Source organism: Hyla sarda, unplaced genomic scaffold (genome assembly GCF_029499605.1).
Source record: "Hyla sarda isolate aHylSar1 unplaced genomic scaffold, aHylSar1.hap1 scaffold_178, whole genome shotgun sequence".
NCBI classification, from domain to species: Eukaryota; Metazoa; Chordata; class Amphibia; order Anura; family Hylidae; genus Hyla; species Hyla sarda.
In genome coordinates this window covers 240,486-256,547 of record NW_026608424.1, presented here as the reverse complement: position 1 = coordinate 256,547, position 16,062 = coordinate 240,486, and the positions used below count along the sequence as shown (strand labels likewise).

Below are 16,062 nucleotides of genomic sequence, written 5' to 3'. Positions count from 1 at the left end.
GCAGCGGCTGCAATATCTCAACGGAGAATACGTTTATATCTATGTGTGTGTGTGCGCATATATATATATATATATATATATATATATATATATATATATATATTTCTCCGCCGAAATCACTTTTAAACCCATTTCCACCTTTTTTTCCCTTCTCTTCCTCTTACTTTTTTTTCACGTTTTTTTACGTTTTTCTCCTTTTCGCCTCTTTTCTGGGCGTATTATTCTTCTTTTTCTTCTTTTTTTTCGTCTAATGCATACCCCATCAGTGCAGCAATGCTTATTCAATACCGCCAGCAGATGGAGACACTGGGGGATAATTTTCTAAGGATTTATACTGATTTTTCCTGTCTGAATTTGTCGCACAGAAAGTTGCAGGCCAAATATGTGTGACATTTCTGCGACTTTAGCTTCTAGAGCATTTTTACAACATTATACATAGGTGCTGAATACATAAAAAGCGACTGTTCAGCGACAGACAAGTCGCATCGGCTGAAAGTAGGCCAGAATGTCAGTCCATGTTGGAGCAGGTTTAGATACAGTCTAAAGCATAGATCTCAAAGTCTGTGCACAGAATTTAGCAAGGGCCTCGCACCTTCTGATGCATCAGGTAGGTGCACAATAGCATAGCCTAACCCTCTGTACTTTGGTCTATATTGATGCGGGACATAGACAGCCAGCTGATGACCAATCCATTAGTGCAATGGATGGCTGGAAGCATTTGTCTTTGCCTTTGCAATACCACAGAAGCAATGCATGGTCAATGTACAGCAATGACACACCTGTGTGAACAGCCAGGAGACCCCCCCCCCATGTTATGTTACATAGTTACATAGTTAGTACGGTCGAAAAAAGACATATGTCCATCAAGTTCAACCAGGGAATTAAGGGGTAGGGGTGTGGCGCGATATTGGGGAAGGGATGAGATTTTATATTTCTTCATAAGCATTAATCTTATTTTGTCAATTAGGAACATTCAGCACCCACCCGCTATCAAGGCAGCTGCCTATCATGTCATGCCCTACCTGCACAGGTGTGCTGGCTACTCAAATGATCCAATTAAGGAGGCCATTTAGTCAGCAGCAGCAGAAGTCCTGTGCCTGGACGCTCCAACAGGGGCCAGACACAAGCAGAAGCAGAAGCAGCAGAAGCAGCAGCAGCACCACCTTTTGTTTTTTGGCTGCAGCAGCAGCAAGGCCCACAGGGCTGGCTAGCTGGCTAGCCAGCAAGCAGGTAGCAATGAAAGTAGGAATCTTTCTTTTTAACCCTGTAAGGGGGTGGTGCACTGTACCCGAAGATACTGCCATATCGGGTCAATGCATAGGGCGACGGAAGCAAGCTTTGAAATCGGCCCCCGTTCTCAAAAATCCATTTAATATATGGTCCCCAGATAGGGGACGTATCAGATATTAAACTGATAAGAACAGATACTACACTTGATCTTAGCCAAAAGGCCGAGAAGCGATAACCGTGAAAGGGGCGGGCCCAACAAGGTCCCCTTCATGGGCACTATCACTGCTTGCTGTCAGGGAGGCTGCCAGACAATTTTCCATGCACACTCTGGGCTGGGGGGCAGTCAACCACCAGTACACACAGCAGAACCTAAACCCATACCATTATTGCTAAGCAGCAAGACAGGGGCCCATTGCACTCCCACGGGGCCTTTTTAAATGCAATCCATAACCCGGATTTGCCAGGAACCCTTCTTACTCCTCCTACTTGCATGTGACACTGGGCTTAGGATCTGCATAGGAAACACACACACAAGCACACACCTACCTTTGTTGCCTGCAGATGCCTCCTTGGCTGTCCCCAAACGGTATCAAACCAACACCCACGGGAAGCTGTAAGCATAGAGGACATGCCTGCACCCCATTGGACTTACCTGTGTGGGTTAAATCCGGGTTATTTGACAACCTATGGCGGTGATGGTTCTGCTCAGGCAGAGCAGTGCTGATGCTCCTCATAAAGCTGTCGCTGCTGTGAAGGTTCTAGGTGACATCACAAATCCCTATGGTTACATACACAACAAAGCTGGGTTGTTGTTGTTTACACTCTGCAAGGCCTGTGGAAGTGAGTGACATCATAGCACTGTAGTTCTGAGGGTTCAAGATGGATGCAACAATCTCCTGTTGCTTCTATGAAGGCCGTAATAGACGACATCACCAAACAGCTCCATAGTCACATACACAGCAAAGGAGAGATGTTGTTTACACCTAGTGATGTCAGTGGTATTGAGTGACATCACAGCACAGTGCTAAGGCTCCTGGGCCTGGACACAGCAGCGGCTGCAATATCTCAACGGAGAATACGTTTATATCTATGTGTGTGTGTGCGCATATATATATATATATATATATATATATATATATATATATATATATATATATATATTTCTCCGCCGAAATCACTTTTAAACCCATTTCCACCTTTTTTTCCCTTCTCTTCCTCTTACTTTTTTTTCACGTTTTTTTACGTTTTTCTCCTTTTCGCCTCTTTTCTGGGCGTATTATTCTTCTTTTTCTTCTTTTTTTTCGTCTAATGCATACCCCATCAGTGCAGCAATGCTTATTCAATACCGCCAGCAGATGGAGACACTGGGGGATAATTTTCTAAGGATTTATACTGATTTTTCCTGTCTGAATTTGTCGCACAGAAAGTTGCAGGCCAAATATGTGTGACATTTCTGCGACTTTAGCTTCTAGAGCATTTTTACAACATTATACATAGGTGCTGAATACATAAAAAGCGACTGTTCAGCGACAGACAAGTCGCATCGGCTGAAAGTAGGCCAGAATGTCAGTCCATGTTGGAGCAGGTTTAGATACAGTCTAAAGCATAGATCTCAAAGTCTGTGCACAGAATTTAGCAAGGGCCTCGCACCTTCTGATGCATCAGGTAGGTGCACAATAGCATAGCCTAACCCTCTGTACTTTGGTCTATATTGATGCGGGACATAGACAGCCAGCTGATGACCAATCCATTAGTGCAATGGATGGCTGGAAGCATTTGTCTTTGCCTTTGCAATACCACAGAAGCAATGCATGGTCAATGTACAGCAATGACACACCTGTGTGAACAGCCAGGAGACCCCCCCCCCCCCCATGTTATGTTACATAGTTACATAGTTAGTACGGTCGAAAAAAGACATATGTCCATCAAGTTCAACCAGGGAATTAAGGGGTAGGGGTGTGGCGCGATATTGGGGAAGGGATGAGATTTTATATTTCTTCATAAGCATTAATCTTATTTTGTCAATTAGGAACATTCAGCACCCACCCGCTATCAAGGCAGCTGCCTATCATGTCATGCCCTACCTGCACAGGTGTGCTGGCTACTCAAATGATCCAATTAAGGAGGCCATTTAGTCAGCAGCAGCAGAAGTCCTGTGCCTGGACGCTCCAACAGGGGCCAGACACAAGCAGAAGCAGAAGCAGCAGAAGCAGCAGCAGCACCACCTTTTGTTTTTTGGCTGCAGCAGCAGCAAGGCCCACAGGGCTGGCTAGCTGGCTAGCCAGCAAGCAGGTAGCAATGAAAGTAGGAATCTTTCTTTTTAACCCTGTAAGGGGGTGGTGCACTGTACCCGAAGATACTGCCATATCGGGTCAATGCATAGGGCGACGGAAGCAAGCTTCGAAATCGGCCCCCGTTCTCAAAAATCCATTTAATATATGGTCCCCAGATAGGGGACGTATCAGATATTAAACTGATAAGAACAGATACTACACTTGATCTTAGCCAAAAGGCCGAGAAGCGATAACCGTGAAAGGGGCGGGCCCAACAAGGTCCCCTTCATGGGCACTATCACTGCTTGCTGTCAGGGAGGCTGCCAGACAATTTTCCATGCACACTCTGGGCTGGGGGGCAGTCAACCACCAGTACACACAGCAGAACCTAAACCCATACCATTATTGCTAAGCAGCAAGACAGGGGCCCATTGCACTCCCACGGGGCCTTTTTAAATGCAATCCATAACCCGGATTTGCCAGGAACCCTTCTTACTCCTCCTACTTGCATGTGACACTGGGCTTAGGATCTGCATAGGAAACACACACACAAGCACACACCTACCTTTGTTGCCTGCAGATGCCTCCTTGGCTGTCCCCAAACGGTATCAAACCAACACCCACGGGAAGCTGTAAGCATAGAGGACATGCCTGCACCCCATTGGACTTACCTGTGTGGGTTAAATCCGGGTTATTTGACAACCTATGGCGGTGATGGTTCTGCTCAGGCAGAGCAGTGCTGATGCTCCTCATAAAGCTGTCGCTGCTGTGAAGGTTCTAGGTGACATCACAAATCCCTATGGTTACATACACAACAAAGCTGGGTTGTTGTTGTTTACACTCTGCAAGGCCTGTGGAAGTGAGTGACATCATAGCACTGTAGTTCTGAGGGTTCAAGATGGATGCAACAATCTCCTGTTGCTTCTATGAAGGCCGTAATAGACGACATCACCAAACAGCTCCATAGTCACATACACAGCAAAGGAGAGATGTTGTTTACACCTAGTGATGTCAGTGGTATTGAGTGACATCACAGCACAGTGCTAAGGCTCCTGGGCCTGGACACAGCAGCGGCTGCAATATCTCAACGGAGAATACGTTTATATCTATGTGTGTGTGTGCGCATATATATATATATATATATATATATATATATATATTTCTCCGCCGAAATCACTTTTAAACCCATTTCCACCTTTTTTTCCCTTCTCTTCCTCTTACTTTTTTTTCACGTTTTTTTACGTTTTTCTCCTTTTCGCCTCTTTTCTGGGCGTATTATTCTTCTTTTTCTTCTTTTTTTTCGTCTAATGCATACCCCATCAGTGCAGCAATGCTTATTCAATACCGCCAGCAGATGGAGACACTGGGGGATAATTTTCTAAGGATTTATACTGATTTTTCCTGTCTGAATTTGTCGCACAGAAAGTTGCAGGCCAAATATGTGTGACATTTCTGCGACTTTAGCTTCTAGAGCATTTTTACAACATTATACATAGGTGCTGAATACATAAAAAGCGACTGTTCAGCGACAGACAAGTCGCATCGGCTGAAAGTAGGCCAGAATGTCAGTCCATGTTGGAGCAGGTTTAGATACAGTCTAAAGCATAGATCTCAAAGTCTGTGCACAGAATTTAGCAAGGGCCTCGCACCTTCTGATGCATCAGGTAGGTGCACAATAGCATAGCCTAACCCTCTGTACTTTGGTCTATATTGATGCGGGACATAGACAGCCAGCTGATGACCAATCCATTAGTGCAATGGATGGCTGGAAGCATTTGTCTTTGCCTTTGCAATACCACAGAAGCAATGCATGGTCAATGTACAGCAATGACACACCTGTGTGAACAGCCAGGAGACCCCCCCCCCCCCCCATGTTATGTTACATAGTTACATAGTTAGTACGGTCGAAAAAAGACATATGTCCATCAAGTTCAACCAGGGAATTAAGGGGTAGGGGTGTGGCGCGATATTGGGGAAGGGATGAGATTTTATATTTCTTCATAAGCATTAATCTTATTTTGTCAATTAGGAACATTCAGCACCCACCCGCTATCAAGGCAGCTGCCTATCATGTCATGCCCTACCTGCACAGGTGTGCTGGCTACTCAAATGATCCAATTAAGGAGGCCATTTAGTCAGCAGCAGCAGAAGTCCTGTGCCTGGACGCTCCAACAGGGGCCAGACACAAGCAGAAGCAGAAGCAGCAGAAGCAGCAGCAGCACCACCTTTTGTTTTTTGGCTGCAGCAGCAGCAAGGCCCACAGGGCTGGCTAGCTGGCTAGCCAGCAAGCAGGTAGCAATGAAAGTAGGAATCTTTCTTTTTAACCCTGTAAGGGGGTGGTGCACTGTACCCGAAGATACTGCCATATCGGGTCAATGCATAGGGCGACGGAAGCAAGCTTCGAAATCGGCCCCCGTTCTCAAAAATCCATTTAATATATGGTCCCCAGATAGGGGACGTATCAGATATTAAACTGATAAGAACAGATACTACACTTGATCTTAGCCAAAAGGCCGAGAAGCGATAACCGTGAAAGGGGCGGGCCCAACAAGGTCCCCTTCATGGGCACTATCACTGCTTGCTGTCAGGGAGGCTGCCAGACAATTTTCCATGCACACTCTGGGCTGGGGGGCAGTCAACCACCAGTACACACAGCAGAACCTAAACCCATACCATTATTGCTAAGCAGCAAGACAGGGGCCCATTGCACTCCCACGGGGCCTTTTTAAATGCAATCCATAACCCGGATTTGCCAGGAACCCTTCTTACTCCTCCTACTTGCATGTGACACTGGGCTTAGGATCTGCATAGGAAACACACACACAAGCACACACCTACCTTTGTTGCCTGCAGATGCCTCCTTGGCTGTCCCCAAACGGTATCAAACCAACACCCACGGGAAGCTGTAAGCATAGAGGACATGCCTGCACCCCATTGGACTTACCTGTGTGGGTTAAATCCGGGTTATTTGACAACCTATGGCGGTGATGGTTCTGCTCAGGCAGAGCAGTGCTGATGCTCCTCATAAAGCTGTCGCTGCTGTGAAGGTTCTAGGTGACATCACAAATCCCTATGGTTACATACACAACAAAGCTGGGTTGTTGTTGTTTACACTCTGCAAGGCCTGTGGAAGTGAGTGACATCATAGCACTGTAGTTCTGAGGGTTCAAGATGGATGCAACAATCTCCTGTTGCTTCTATGAAGGCCGTAATAGACGACATCACCAAACAGCTCCATAGTCACATACACAGCAAAGGAGAGATGTTGTTTACACCTAGTGATGTCAGTGGTATTGAGTGACATCACAGCACAGTGCTAAGGCTCCTGGGCCTGGACACAGCAGCGGCTGCAATATCTCAACGGAGAATACGTTTATATCTATGTGTGTGTGTGCGCATATATATATATATATATATATATATATATATATATATTTCTCCGCCGAAATCACTTTTAAACCCATTTCCACCTTTTTTTCCCTTCTCTTCCTCTTACTTTTTTTTCACGTTTTTTTACGTTTTTCTCCTTTTCGCCTCTTTTCTGGGCGTATTATTCTTCTTTTTCTTCTTTTTTTTCGTCTAATGCATACCCCATCAGTGCAGCAATGCTTATTCAATACCGCCAGCAGATGGAGACACTGGGGGATAATTTTCTAAGGATTTATACTGATTTTTCCTGTCTGAATTTGTCGCACAGAAAGTTGCAGGCCAAATATGTGTGACATTTCTGCGACTTTAGCTTCTAGAGCATTTTTACAACATTATACATAGGTGCTGAATACATAAAAAGCGACTGTTCAGCGACAGACAAGTCGCATCGGCTGAAAGTAGGCCAGAATGTCAGTCCATGTTGGAGCAGGTTTAGATACAGTCTAAAGCATAGATCTCAAAGTCTGTGCACAGAATTTAGCAAGGGCCTCGCACCTTCTGATGCATCAGGTAGGTGCACAATAGCATAGCCTAACCCTCTGTACTTTGGTCTATATTGATGCGGGACATAGACAGCCAGCTGATGACCAATCCATTAGTGCAATGGATGGCTGGAAGCATTTGTCTTTGCCTTTGCAATACCACAGAAGCAATGCATGGTCAATGTACAGCAATGACACACCTGTGTGAACAGCCAGGAGACCCCCCCCCCCATGTTATGTTACATAGTTACATAGTTAGTACGGTCGAAAAAAGACATATGTCCATCAAGTTCAACCAGGGAATTAAGGGGTAGGGGTGTGGCGCGATATTGGGGAAGGGATGAGATTTTATATTTCTTCATAAGCATTAATCTTATTTTGTCAATTAGGAACATTCAGCACCCACCCGCTATCAAGGCAGCTGCCTATCATGTCATGCCCTACCTGCACAGGTGTGCTGGCTACTCAAATGATCCAATTAAGGAGGCCATTTAGTCAGCAGCAGCAGAAGTCCTGTGCCTGGACGCTCCAACAGGGGCCAGACACAAGCAGAAGCAGAAGCAGCAGAAGCAGCAGCAGCACCACCTTTTGTTTTTTGGCTGCAGCAGCAGCAAGGCCCACAGGGCTGGCTAGCTGGCTAGCCAGCAAGCAGGTAGCAATGAAAGTAGGAATCTTTCTTTTTAACCCTGTAAGGGGGTGGTGCACTGTACCCGAAGATACTGCCATATCGGGTCAATGCATAGGGCGACGGAAGCAAGCTTCGAAATCGGCCCCCGTTCTCAAAAATCCATTTAATATATGGTCCCCAGATAGGGGACGTATCAGATATTAAACTGATAAGAACAGATACTACACTTGATCTTAGCCAAAAGGCCGAGAAGCGATAACCGTGAAAGGGGCGGGCCCAACAAGGTCCCCTTCATGGGCACTATCACTGCTTGCTGTCAGGGAGGCTGCCAGACAATTTTCCATGCACACTCTGGGCTGGGGGGCAGTCAACCACCAGTACACACAGCAGAACCTAAACCCATACCATTATTGCTAAGCAGCAAGACAGGGGCCCATTGCACTCCCACGGGGCCTTTTTAAATGCAATCCATAACCCGGATTTGCCAGGAACCCTTCTTACTCCTCCTACTTGCATGTGACACTGGGCTTAGGATCTGCATAGGAAACACACACACAAGCACACACCTACCTTTGTTGCCTGCAGATGCCTCCTTGGCTGTCCCCAAACGGTATCAAACCAACACCCACGGGAAGCTGTAAGCATAGAGGACATGCCTGCACCCCATTGGACTTACCTGTGTGGGTTAAATCCGGGTTATTTGACAACCTATGGCGGTGATGGTTCTGCTCAGGCAGAGCAGTGCTGATGCTCCTCATAAAGCTGTCGCTGCTGTGAAGGTTCTAGGTGACATCACAAATCCCTATGGTTACATACACAACAAAGCTGGGTTGTTGTTGTTTACACTCTGCAAGGCCTGTGGAAGTGAGTGACATCATAGCACTGTAGTTCTGAGGGTTCAAGATGGATGCAACAATCTCCTGTTGCTTCTATGAAGGCCGTAATAGACGACATCACCAAACAGCTCCATAGTCACATACACAGCAAAGGAGAGATGTTGTTTACACCTAGTGATGTCAGTGGTATTGAGTGACATCACAGCACAGTGCTAAGGCTCCTGGGCCTGGACACAGCAGCGGCTGCAATATCTCAACGGAGAATACGTTTATATCTATGTGTGTGTGTGCGCATATATATATATATATATATATATATATATATACATATATATATATATATATATATATATATATATTTCTCCGCCGAAATCACTTTTAAACCCATTTCCACCTTTTTTTCCCTTCTCTTCCTCTTACTTTTTTTTCACGTTTTTTTACGTTTTTCTCCTTTTCGCCTCTTTTCTGGGCGTATTATTCTTCTTTTTCTTCTTTTTTTTCGTCTAATGCATACCCCATCAGTGCAGCAATGCTTATTCAATACCGCCAGCAGATGGAGACACTGGGGGATAATTTTCTAAGGATTTATACTGATTTTTCCTGTCTGAATTTGTCGCACAGAAAGTTGCAGGCCAAATATGTGTGACATTTCTGCGACTTTAGCTTCTAGAGCATTTTTACAACATTATACATAGGTGCTGAATACATAAAAAGCGACTGTTCAGCGACAGACAAGTCGCATCGGCTGAAAGTAGGCCAGAATGTCAGTCCATGTTGGAGCAGGTTTAGATACAGTCTAAAGCATAGATCTCAAAGTCTGTGCACAGAATTTAGCAAGGGCCTCGCACCTTCTGATGCATCAGGTAGGTGCACAATAGCATAGCCTAACCCTCTGTACTTTGGTCTATATTGATGCGGGACATAGACAGCCAGCTGATGACCAATCCATTAGTGCAATGGATGGCTGGAAGCATTTGTCTTTGCCTTTGCAATACCACAGAAGCAATGCATGGTCAATGTACAGCAATGACACACCTGTGTGAACAGCCAGGAGACCCCCCCCCCCCCATGTTATGTTACATAGTTACATAGTTAGTACGGTCGAAAAAAGACATATGTCCATCAAGTTCAACCAGGGAATTAAGGGGTAGGGGTGTGGCGCGATATTGGGGAAGGGATGAGATTTTATATTTCTTCATAAGCATTAATCTTATTTTGTCAATTAGGAACATTCAGCACCCACCCGCTATCAAGGCAGCTGCCTATCATGTCATGCCCTACCTGCACAGGTGTGCTGGCTACTCAAATGATCCAATTAAGGAGGCCATTTAGTCAGCAGCAGCAGAAGTCCTGTGCCTGGACGCTCCAACAGGGGCCAGACACAAGCAGAAGCAGAAGCAGCAGAAGCAGCAGCAGCAGCACCACCTTTTGTTTTTTGGCTGCAGCAGCAGCAAGGCCCACAGGGCTGGCTAGCTGGCTAGCCAGCAAGCAGGTAGCAATGAAAGTAGGAATCTTTCTTTTTAACCCTGTAAGGGGGTGGTGCACTGTACCCGAAGATACTGCCATATCGGGTCAATGCATAGGGCGACGGAAGCAAGCTTCGAAATCGGCCCCCGTTCTCAAAAATCCATTTAATATATGGTCCCCAGATAGGGGACGTATCAGATATTAAACTGATAAGAACAGATACTACACTTGATCTTAGCCAAAAGGCCGAGAAGCGATAACCGTGAAAGGGGCGGGCCCAACAAGGTCCCCTTCATGGGCACTATCACTGCTTGCTGTCAGGGAGGCTGCCAGACAATTTTCCATGCACACTCTGGGCTGGGGGGCAGTCAACCACCAGTACACACAGCAGAACCTAAACCCATACCATTATTGCTAAGCAGCAAGACAGGGGCCCATTGCACTCCCACGGGGCCTTTTTAAATGCAATCCATAACCCGGATTTGCCAGGAACCCTTCTTACTCCTCCTACTTGCATGTGACACTGGGCTTAGGATCTGCATAGGAAACACACACACAAGCACACACCTACCTTTGTTGCCTGCAGATGCCTCCTTGGCTGTCCCCAAACGGTATCAAACCAACACCCACGGGAAGCTGTAAGCATAGAGGACATGCCTGCACCCCATTGGACTTACCTGTGTGGGTTAAATCCGGGTTATTTGACAACCTATGGCGGTGATGGTTCTGCTCAGGCAGAGCAGTGCTGATGCTCCTCATAAAGCTGTCGCTGCTGTGAAGGTTCTAGGTGACATCACAAATCCCTATGGTTACATACACAACAAAGCTGGGTTGTTGTTGTTTACACTCTGCAAGGCCTGTGGAAGTGAGTGACATCATAGCACTGTAGTTCTGAGGGTTCAAGATGGATGCAACAATCTCCTGTTGCTTCTATGAAGGCCGTAATAGACGACATCACCAAACAGCTCCATAGTCACATACACAGCAAAGGAGAGATGTTGTTTACACCTAGTGATGTCAGTGGTATTGAGTGACATCACAGCACAGTGCTAAGGCTCCTGGGCCTGGACACAGCAGCGGCTGCAATATCTCAACGGAGAATACGTTTATATCTATGTGTGTGTGTGCGCATATATATATATATATATATATATATATATATATATATATATATATATATTTCTCCGCCGAAATCACTTTTAAACCCATTTCCACCTTTTTTTCCCTTCTCTTCCTCTTACTTTTTTTTCACGTTTTTTTACGTTTTTCTCCTTTTCGCCTCTTTTCTGGGCGTATTATTCTTCTTTTTCTTCTTTTTTTTCGTCTAATGCATACCCCATCAGTGCAGCAATGCTTATTCAATACCGCCAGCAGATGGAGACACTGGGGGATAATTTTCTAAGGATTTATACTGATTTTTCCTGTCTGAATTTGTCGCACAGAAAGTTGCTGTCACGATGCCGGCTGGCAGGTAGTGGACCCTCTGTGCCAGAGAGGGATTGGCGTGGACCGTGCTAGTGGACCGGTTCTAAGCCACTACTGGTTTTCACCAGAGCCCGCCGCAAAGCGGGATGGTCTTGCTGCGGCGGTAGTGACCAGGTCGTATCCACTAGCAACGGCTCACCTCTCTGGCTGCTGAAGATAGGCGCGGTACAAGGGAGTAGGCAGAAGCAAGGTCGGACGTAGCAGAAGGTCGGGGCAGGCAGCAAGGATCGTAGTCAGGGGCAACGGCAGAAGGTCTGGAAACACTGGCAAGGGACACACAAGGAACGCTTTCACTGGCACTAAGGCAACAAGATCCGGCAAGGGAGTGCAAGGGAAGTGAGGTAATATAGGGAGTGCACAGGTGATAACTCTAATTGGAACCACTGCGCCAATCAGCGGCGCAGTGGCCCTTTAAATCGCAGAGACCCGGCGCGCGCGCGCCCTAGGGAGCGGGGCCGCGCGCGCCGGGACAGAACAGACGGGGAGCGAGTCAGGTAGGAGAGCCGGGGTGCGCATCGCGAGCGGGCGCTACCCGCATCGCGAATCGCATCCCGGCTAGCAGCAGGATCGCAGCGCCCCGGGTCAGAGGACGTGACCGGGGCGCTGCAGCGGAGGAGGTGAAGCGAGCGCTCCGGGGAGGAGCGGGAACCCGGAGCGCTCGGCGTAACAGTACCCCCCCCCTTGGGTCTCCCCCTCTTCTTGGAGCCTGAGAACCTGAGGAGCAGACTTTTGTCAAGGATGTTGTCCTCAGGTTCCCAGGATCTCTCTTCAGGACCACAACCCTCCCAGTCTACTAAAAAAAAATTTTTTCCTCTGACCTTTTTGGCAGCCAAAATCTCCTTGACCGAGAAGACGTCCGAGGAGCCGGAAACAGGAGTGGGAGGAACAGATTTGGGAGAAAAACGGTTGAGGATGAGTGGTTTGAGAAGAGAGACGTGAAAGGCATTAGGGATACGAAGAGAAGGAGGAAGAAGAAGTTTATAAGAGACAGGATTAATTTGACACAGAATTTTGAAAGGACCAAGATAGCGTGGTCCCAACTTGTAGCTAGGGACACGGAAGCGGACATATTTAGCGGAGAGCCATACCTTGTCTCCAGGGGAAAAAACGGGGGGAGCTCTTCTTTTCTTATCCGCGAACCTCTTCATGCGTGAAGAAGCCTGTAAGAGAGAATTTTGGGTCTCTCTCCATATAATGGAAAGGTCACGAGAAATTTCATCCACAGCGGGCAGACCAGAGGGCAAGGGGGGTAGGGAGGGGGGGAAGAGGGTGACGGCCGTACACCACGAAAAATGGGGATTTGGAGGAAGATTCAGAGACCCTGAAGTTATACGAGAATTCGGCCCATGGAAGGAGATCTGCCCAGTCATCCTGGCGGGAGGAAACAAAATGTCGCAAATAATCACCCAGGATCTGGTTAATTCTTTCTACTTGTCCATTGGACTGGGGATGATATGCAGAGGAAAAATTTAATTTAATCTTGAGTTGTTTACAGAGAGCTCTCCAGAATTTAGACACGAATTGGACCCCTCTATCCGAGACAATCTGCGTAGGCAACCCGTGAAGACGAAAAATGTGTACAAAAAATTGTTTAGCCAACTGAGGCGCAGAAGGAAGACCAGGAAGAGGAATGAAATGTGCCATTTTGGAGAATCGATCAACGACCACCCAAATAACGGTGTTGCCACGGGAAGGGGGTAAATCAGTAATAAAATCCATACCAATCAGAGACCAAGGCTGTTCGGGGACAGGCAGAGGATGAAGAAAACCAGCGGGCTTCTGGCGAGGAGTCTTATCCCGGGCACAGATAGTGCAGGCTCGCACAAAGTCCCCAACATCCGTCTCCAGAGTTGGCCACCAATAGAAGCGGGAGATGAGTTGCACAGATTTCTTGATGCCCGCATGACCTGCGAGATGGGAGGAGTGACCCCATTTGAGGATTCCGAGGCGTTGGCGTGGAGAAACAAAGGTCTTTCCTGGAGGAGTCTGTCTGATGGAGGCAGGAGAAGTGGAGATCAGGCAGTCAGGTGGAATGATGTGTTGCGGAGGGAGATCAACTTCTGAGGCATCCGAGGAACGAGAGAGAGCATCGGCTCTAATGTTCTTATCGGCAGGACGAAAGTGAATCTCAAAATTAAATCGGGCAAAGAACAGAGACCACCGGGCCTGGCGAGGATTCAGCCGTTGGGCCGACTGGAGGTAGGAGAGGTTCTTGTGGTCGGTGTAGATAATAACAGGAAATCTTGATCCCTCCAGCAGATGCCTCCATTCCTCAAGTGCTAATTTAATGGCTAGAAGTTCTCGATCCCCGATGGAGTAGTTCCTCTCCGCTGGAGAGAAGGTCCTAGAGAAAAAACCACAAGTGACAGCATGCCCGGAAGGATTTTTTTGTAGAAGAACAGCTCCAGCTCCTACTGAGGAGGCATCAACCTCCAATAGGAAGGGTTTGGAAGGGTCAGGTCTGGAGAGCACGGGAGCCGAAGAAAAGGCAGACTTGAGTTGTTTAAAGGAGTCTTCTGCTTGAGGAGGCCAGGACTTGGGATCAGCATTTTTCTTGGTTAAAGCCACGATAGGAGCCACAATGGTAGAAAAATGTGGAATAAATTGCCTGTAATAATTGGCGAACCCCAAAAAGCGTTGGATAGCACGGAGTCCGGAGGGGCGTGGCCAATTTAAGACGGCAGAGAGTTTGTCTGGATCCATCTGTAGTCCCTGGCCAGAGACCAAATATCCTAGAAAAGGAAGAGATTGGCATTCAAACAGACATTTCTCAATTTTGGCATAGAGTTGGTTGTCACGAAGTCTCTGAAGAACCATACGGACATGCCGGCGGTGTTCCTCTAGATTGGCAGAAAAAATTAGGATATCGTCCAGATACACCACAACACAGGAGTATAATAGATCACGAAAAATTTCATTGACAAAGTCTTGGAAGACGGCAGGGGCATTGCACAGTCCAAAGGGCATGACCAGATACTCAAAGTGTCCATCTCTGGTGTTAAATGCCGTTTTCCACTCGTCCCCCTCTCTGATGCGGATGAGGTTATAGGCGCCTCTTAAGTCCAATTTAGTGAAGATGTGGGCACCTTGGAGGCGATCAAAGAGTTCAGAGATGAGGGGTAAGGGGTAGCGGTTCTTAACCGTGATTTTATTAAGACCGCGGTAGTCAATGCAAGGACGTAGGGAGCCATCTTTTTTGGAGACAAAGAAAAATCCGGCTCCGGCAGGAGAGGAGGATTTACGGATAAAGCCCCTTTTTAGATTCTCCTGGACGTATTCGGACATGGCAAGAGTCTCTGGGGCAGAGAGAGGATAAATTCTGCCCCGGGGTGGAGTAGTACCCGGGAGGAGGTCGATAGGGCAATCATAAGGCCTGTGAGGAGGTAGAGTCTCAGCTTGTTTTTTGCAGAAAACATCCGCGAAGTCCATATAGGCCTTGGGGAGACCGGTTACTGGAGGAACCACAGAGTTACGGCAAGGGTTACTGGGAACCGGTTTTAGACAGTTCTTGGAACAAGAGGACCCCCAACTCTTGATCTCCCCAGTGGACCAATCCAGGGTTGGGGAATGAAGTTGAAGCCAGGGAAGTCCAAGGAGAATCTCCGAGGTGCAATTGGGGAGGACCAAAAGTTCAATCCTCTCATGATGAGATCCGATGCTCATAAGAAGGGGCTCCGTGCGGAAACGTATGGTACAGTCCAATCTTTCATTATTTACACAATTGATGTAGAGGGGTCTGGCGAGACTGGTCACTGGGATGTTGAACCTGTTGACGAGAGAGGCCAAAATAAAATTTCCTGCAGAACCAGAGTCCAAGAAGGCCACTGTAGAGAAGGAGAAGGCAGAAGCAGACATCCGCACAGGCACAGTAAGACGTGGAGAAGCAGAGTAGACATCAAGGACTGTCTCACCTTTGTGCGGAGTCAGCGTACGTCTTTCCAGGCGGGGAGGACGGATAGGACAATCCCTCAGGAAGTGTTCGGTACTAGCACAGTACAGGCAGAGGTTCTCCATACGGCGTCGTGTCCTCTCTTGAGGTGTCAGGCGAGACCGGTCGACCTGCATAGCCTCCACGGCGGGAGGCACAGGAACAGATTGCAGGGGACCAGAGGAGAGAGGAGCCGAGGAGACGAAACGCCTCGTGCGAACAGAGTCCATATCTTGGCGGAGTTCCTGACGCCTTTCAGAAAAACGCATGTCAATGCGAGTGGCTAGGTGAATAAGTTCATGTA

The 16,062-nt window shown here is 47.3% G+C and overlaps 5 non-coding genes across 5 annotated transcripts; all 5 read right to left on the bottom strand.

Annotated features, from left to right (window-relative positions):
* Window positions 1–1,272: 1,272 nt before the first annotated feature.
* LOC130313658 (U2 spliceosomal RNA) lies at window positions 1,273–1,463 on the bottom strand. Its single transcript, XR_008861552.1, has one exon. It is a non-coding gene; the product is annotated as a U2 spliceosomal RNA (small nuclear RNA).
* A 2,101-nt stretch (window positions 1,464–3,564) lies between these two features.
* LOC130313576 (U2 spliceosomal RNA) lies at window positions 3,565–3,755 on the bottom strand. Its single transcript, XR_008861478.1, has one exon. It is a non-coding gene; the product is annotated as a U2 spliceosomal RNA (small nuclear RNA).
* Window positions 3,756–5,837: 2,082 nt separating this feature from the next.
* Window positions 5,838–6,028, bottom strand: LOC130313574 (U2 spliceosomal RNA). The gene has a single exon (XR_008861476.1). It is a non-coding gene; the product is annotated as a U2 spliceosomal RNA (small nuclear RNA).
* A 2,080-nt stretch (window positions 6,029–8,108) lies between these two features.
* LOC130313573 (U2 spliceosomal RNA) lies at window positions 8,109–8,299 on the bottom strand. Its single transcript, XR_008861475.1, has one exon. It is a non-coding gene; the product is annotated as a U2 spliceosomal RNA (small nuclear RNA).
* Window positions 8,300–10,412: 2,113 nt separating this feature from the next.
* Window positions 10,413–10,603, bottom strand: LOC130313571 (U2 spliceosomal RNA). Its single transcript, XR_008861474.1, has one exon. It is a non-coding gene; the product is annotated as a U2 spliceosomal RNA (small nuclear RNA).
* Between the last annotated feature and the right edge of the window lie 5,459 nt (window positions 10,604–16,062).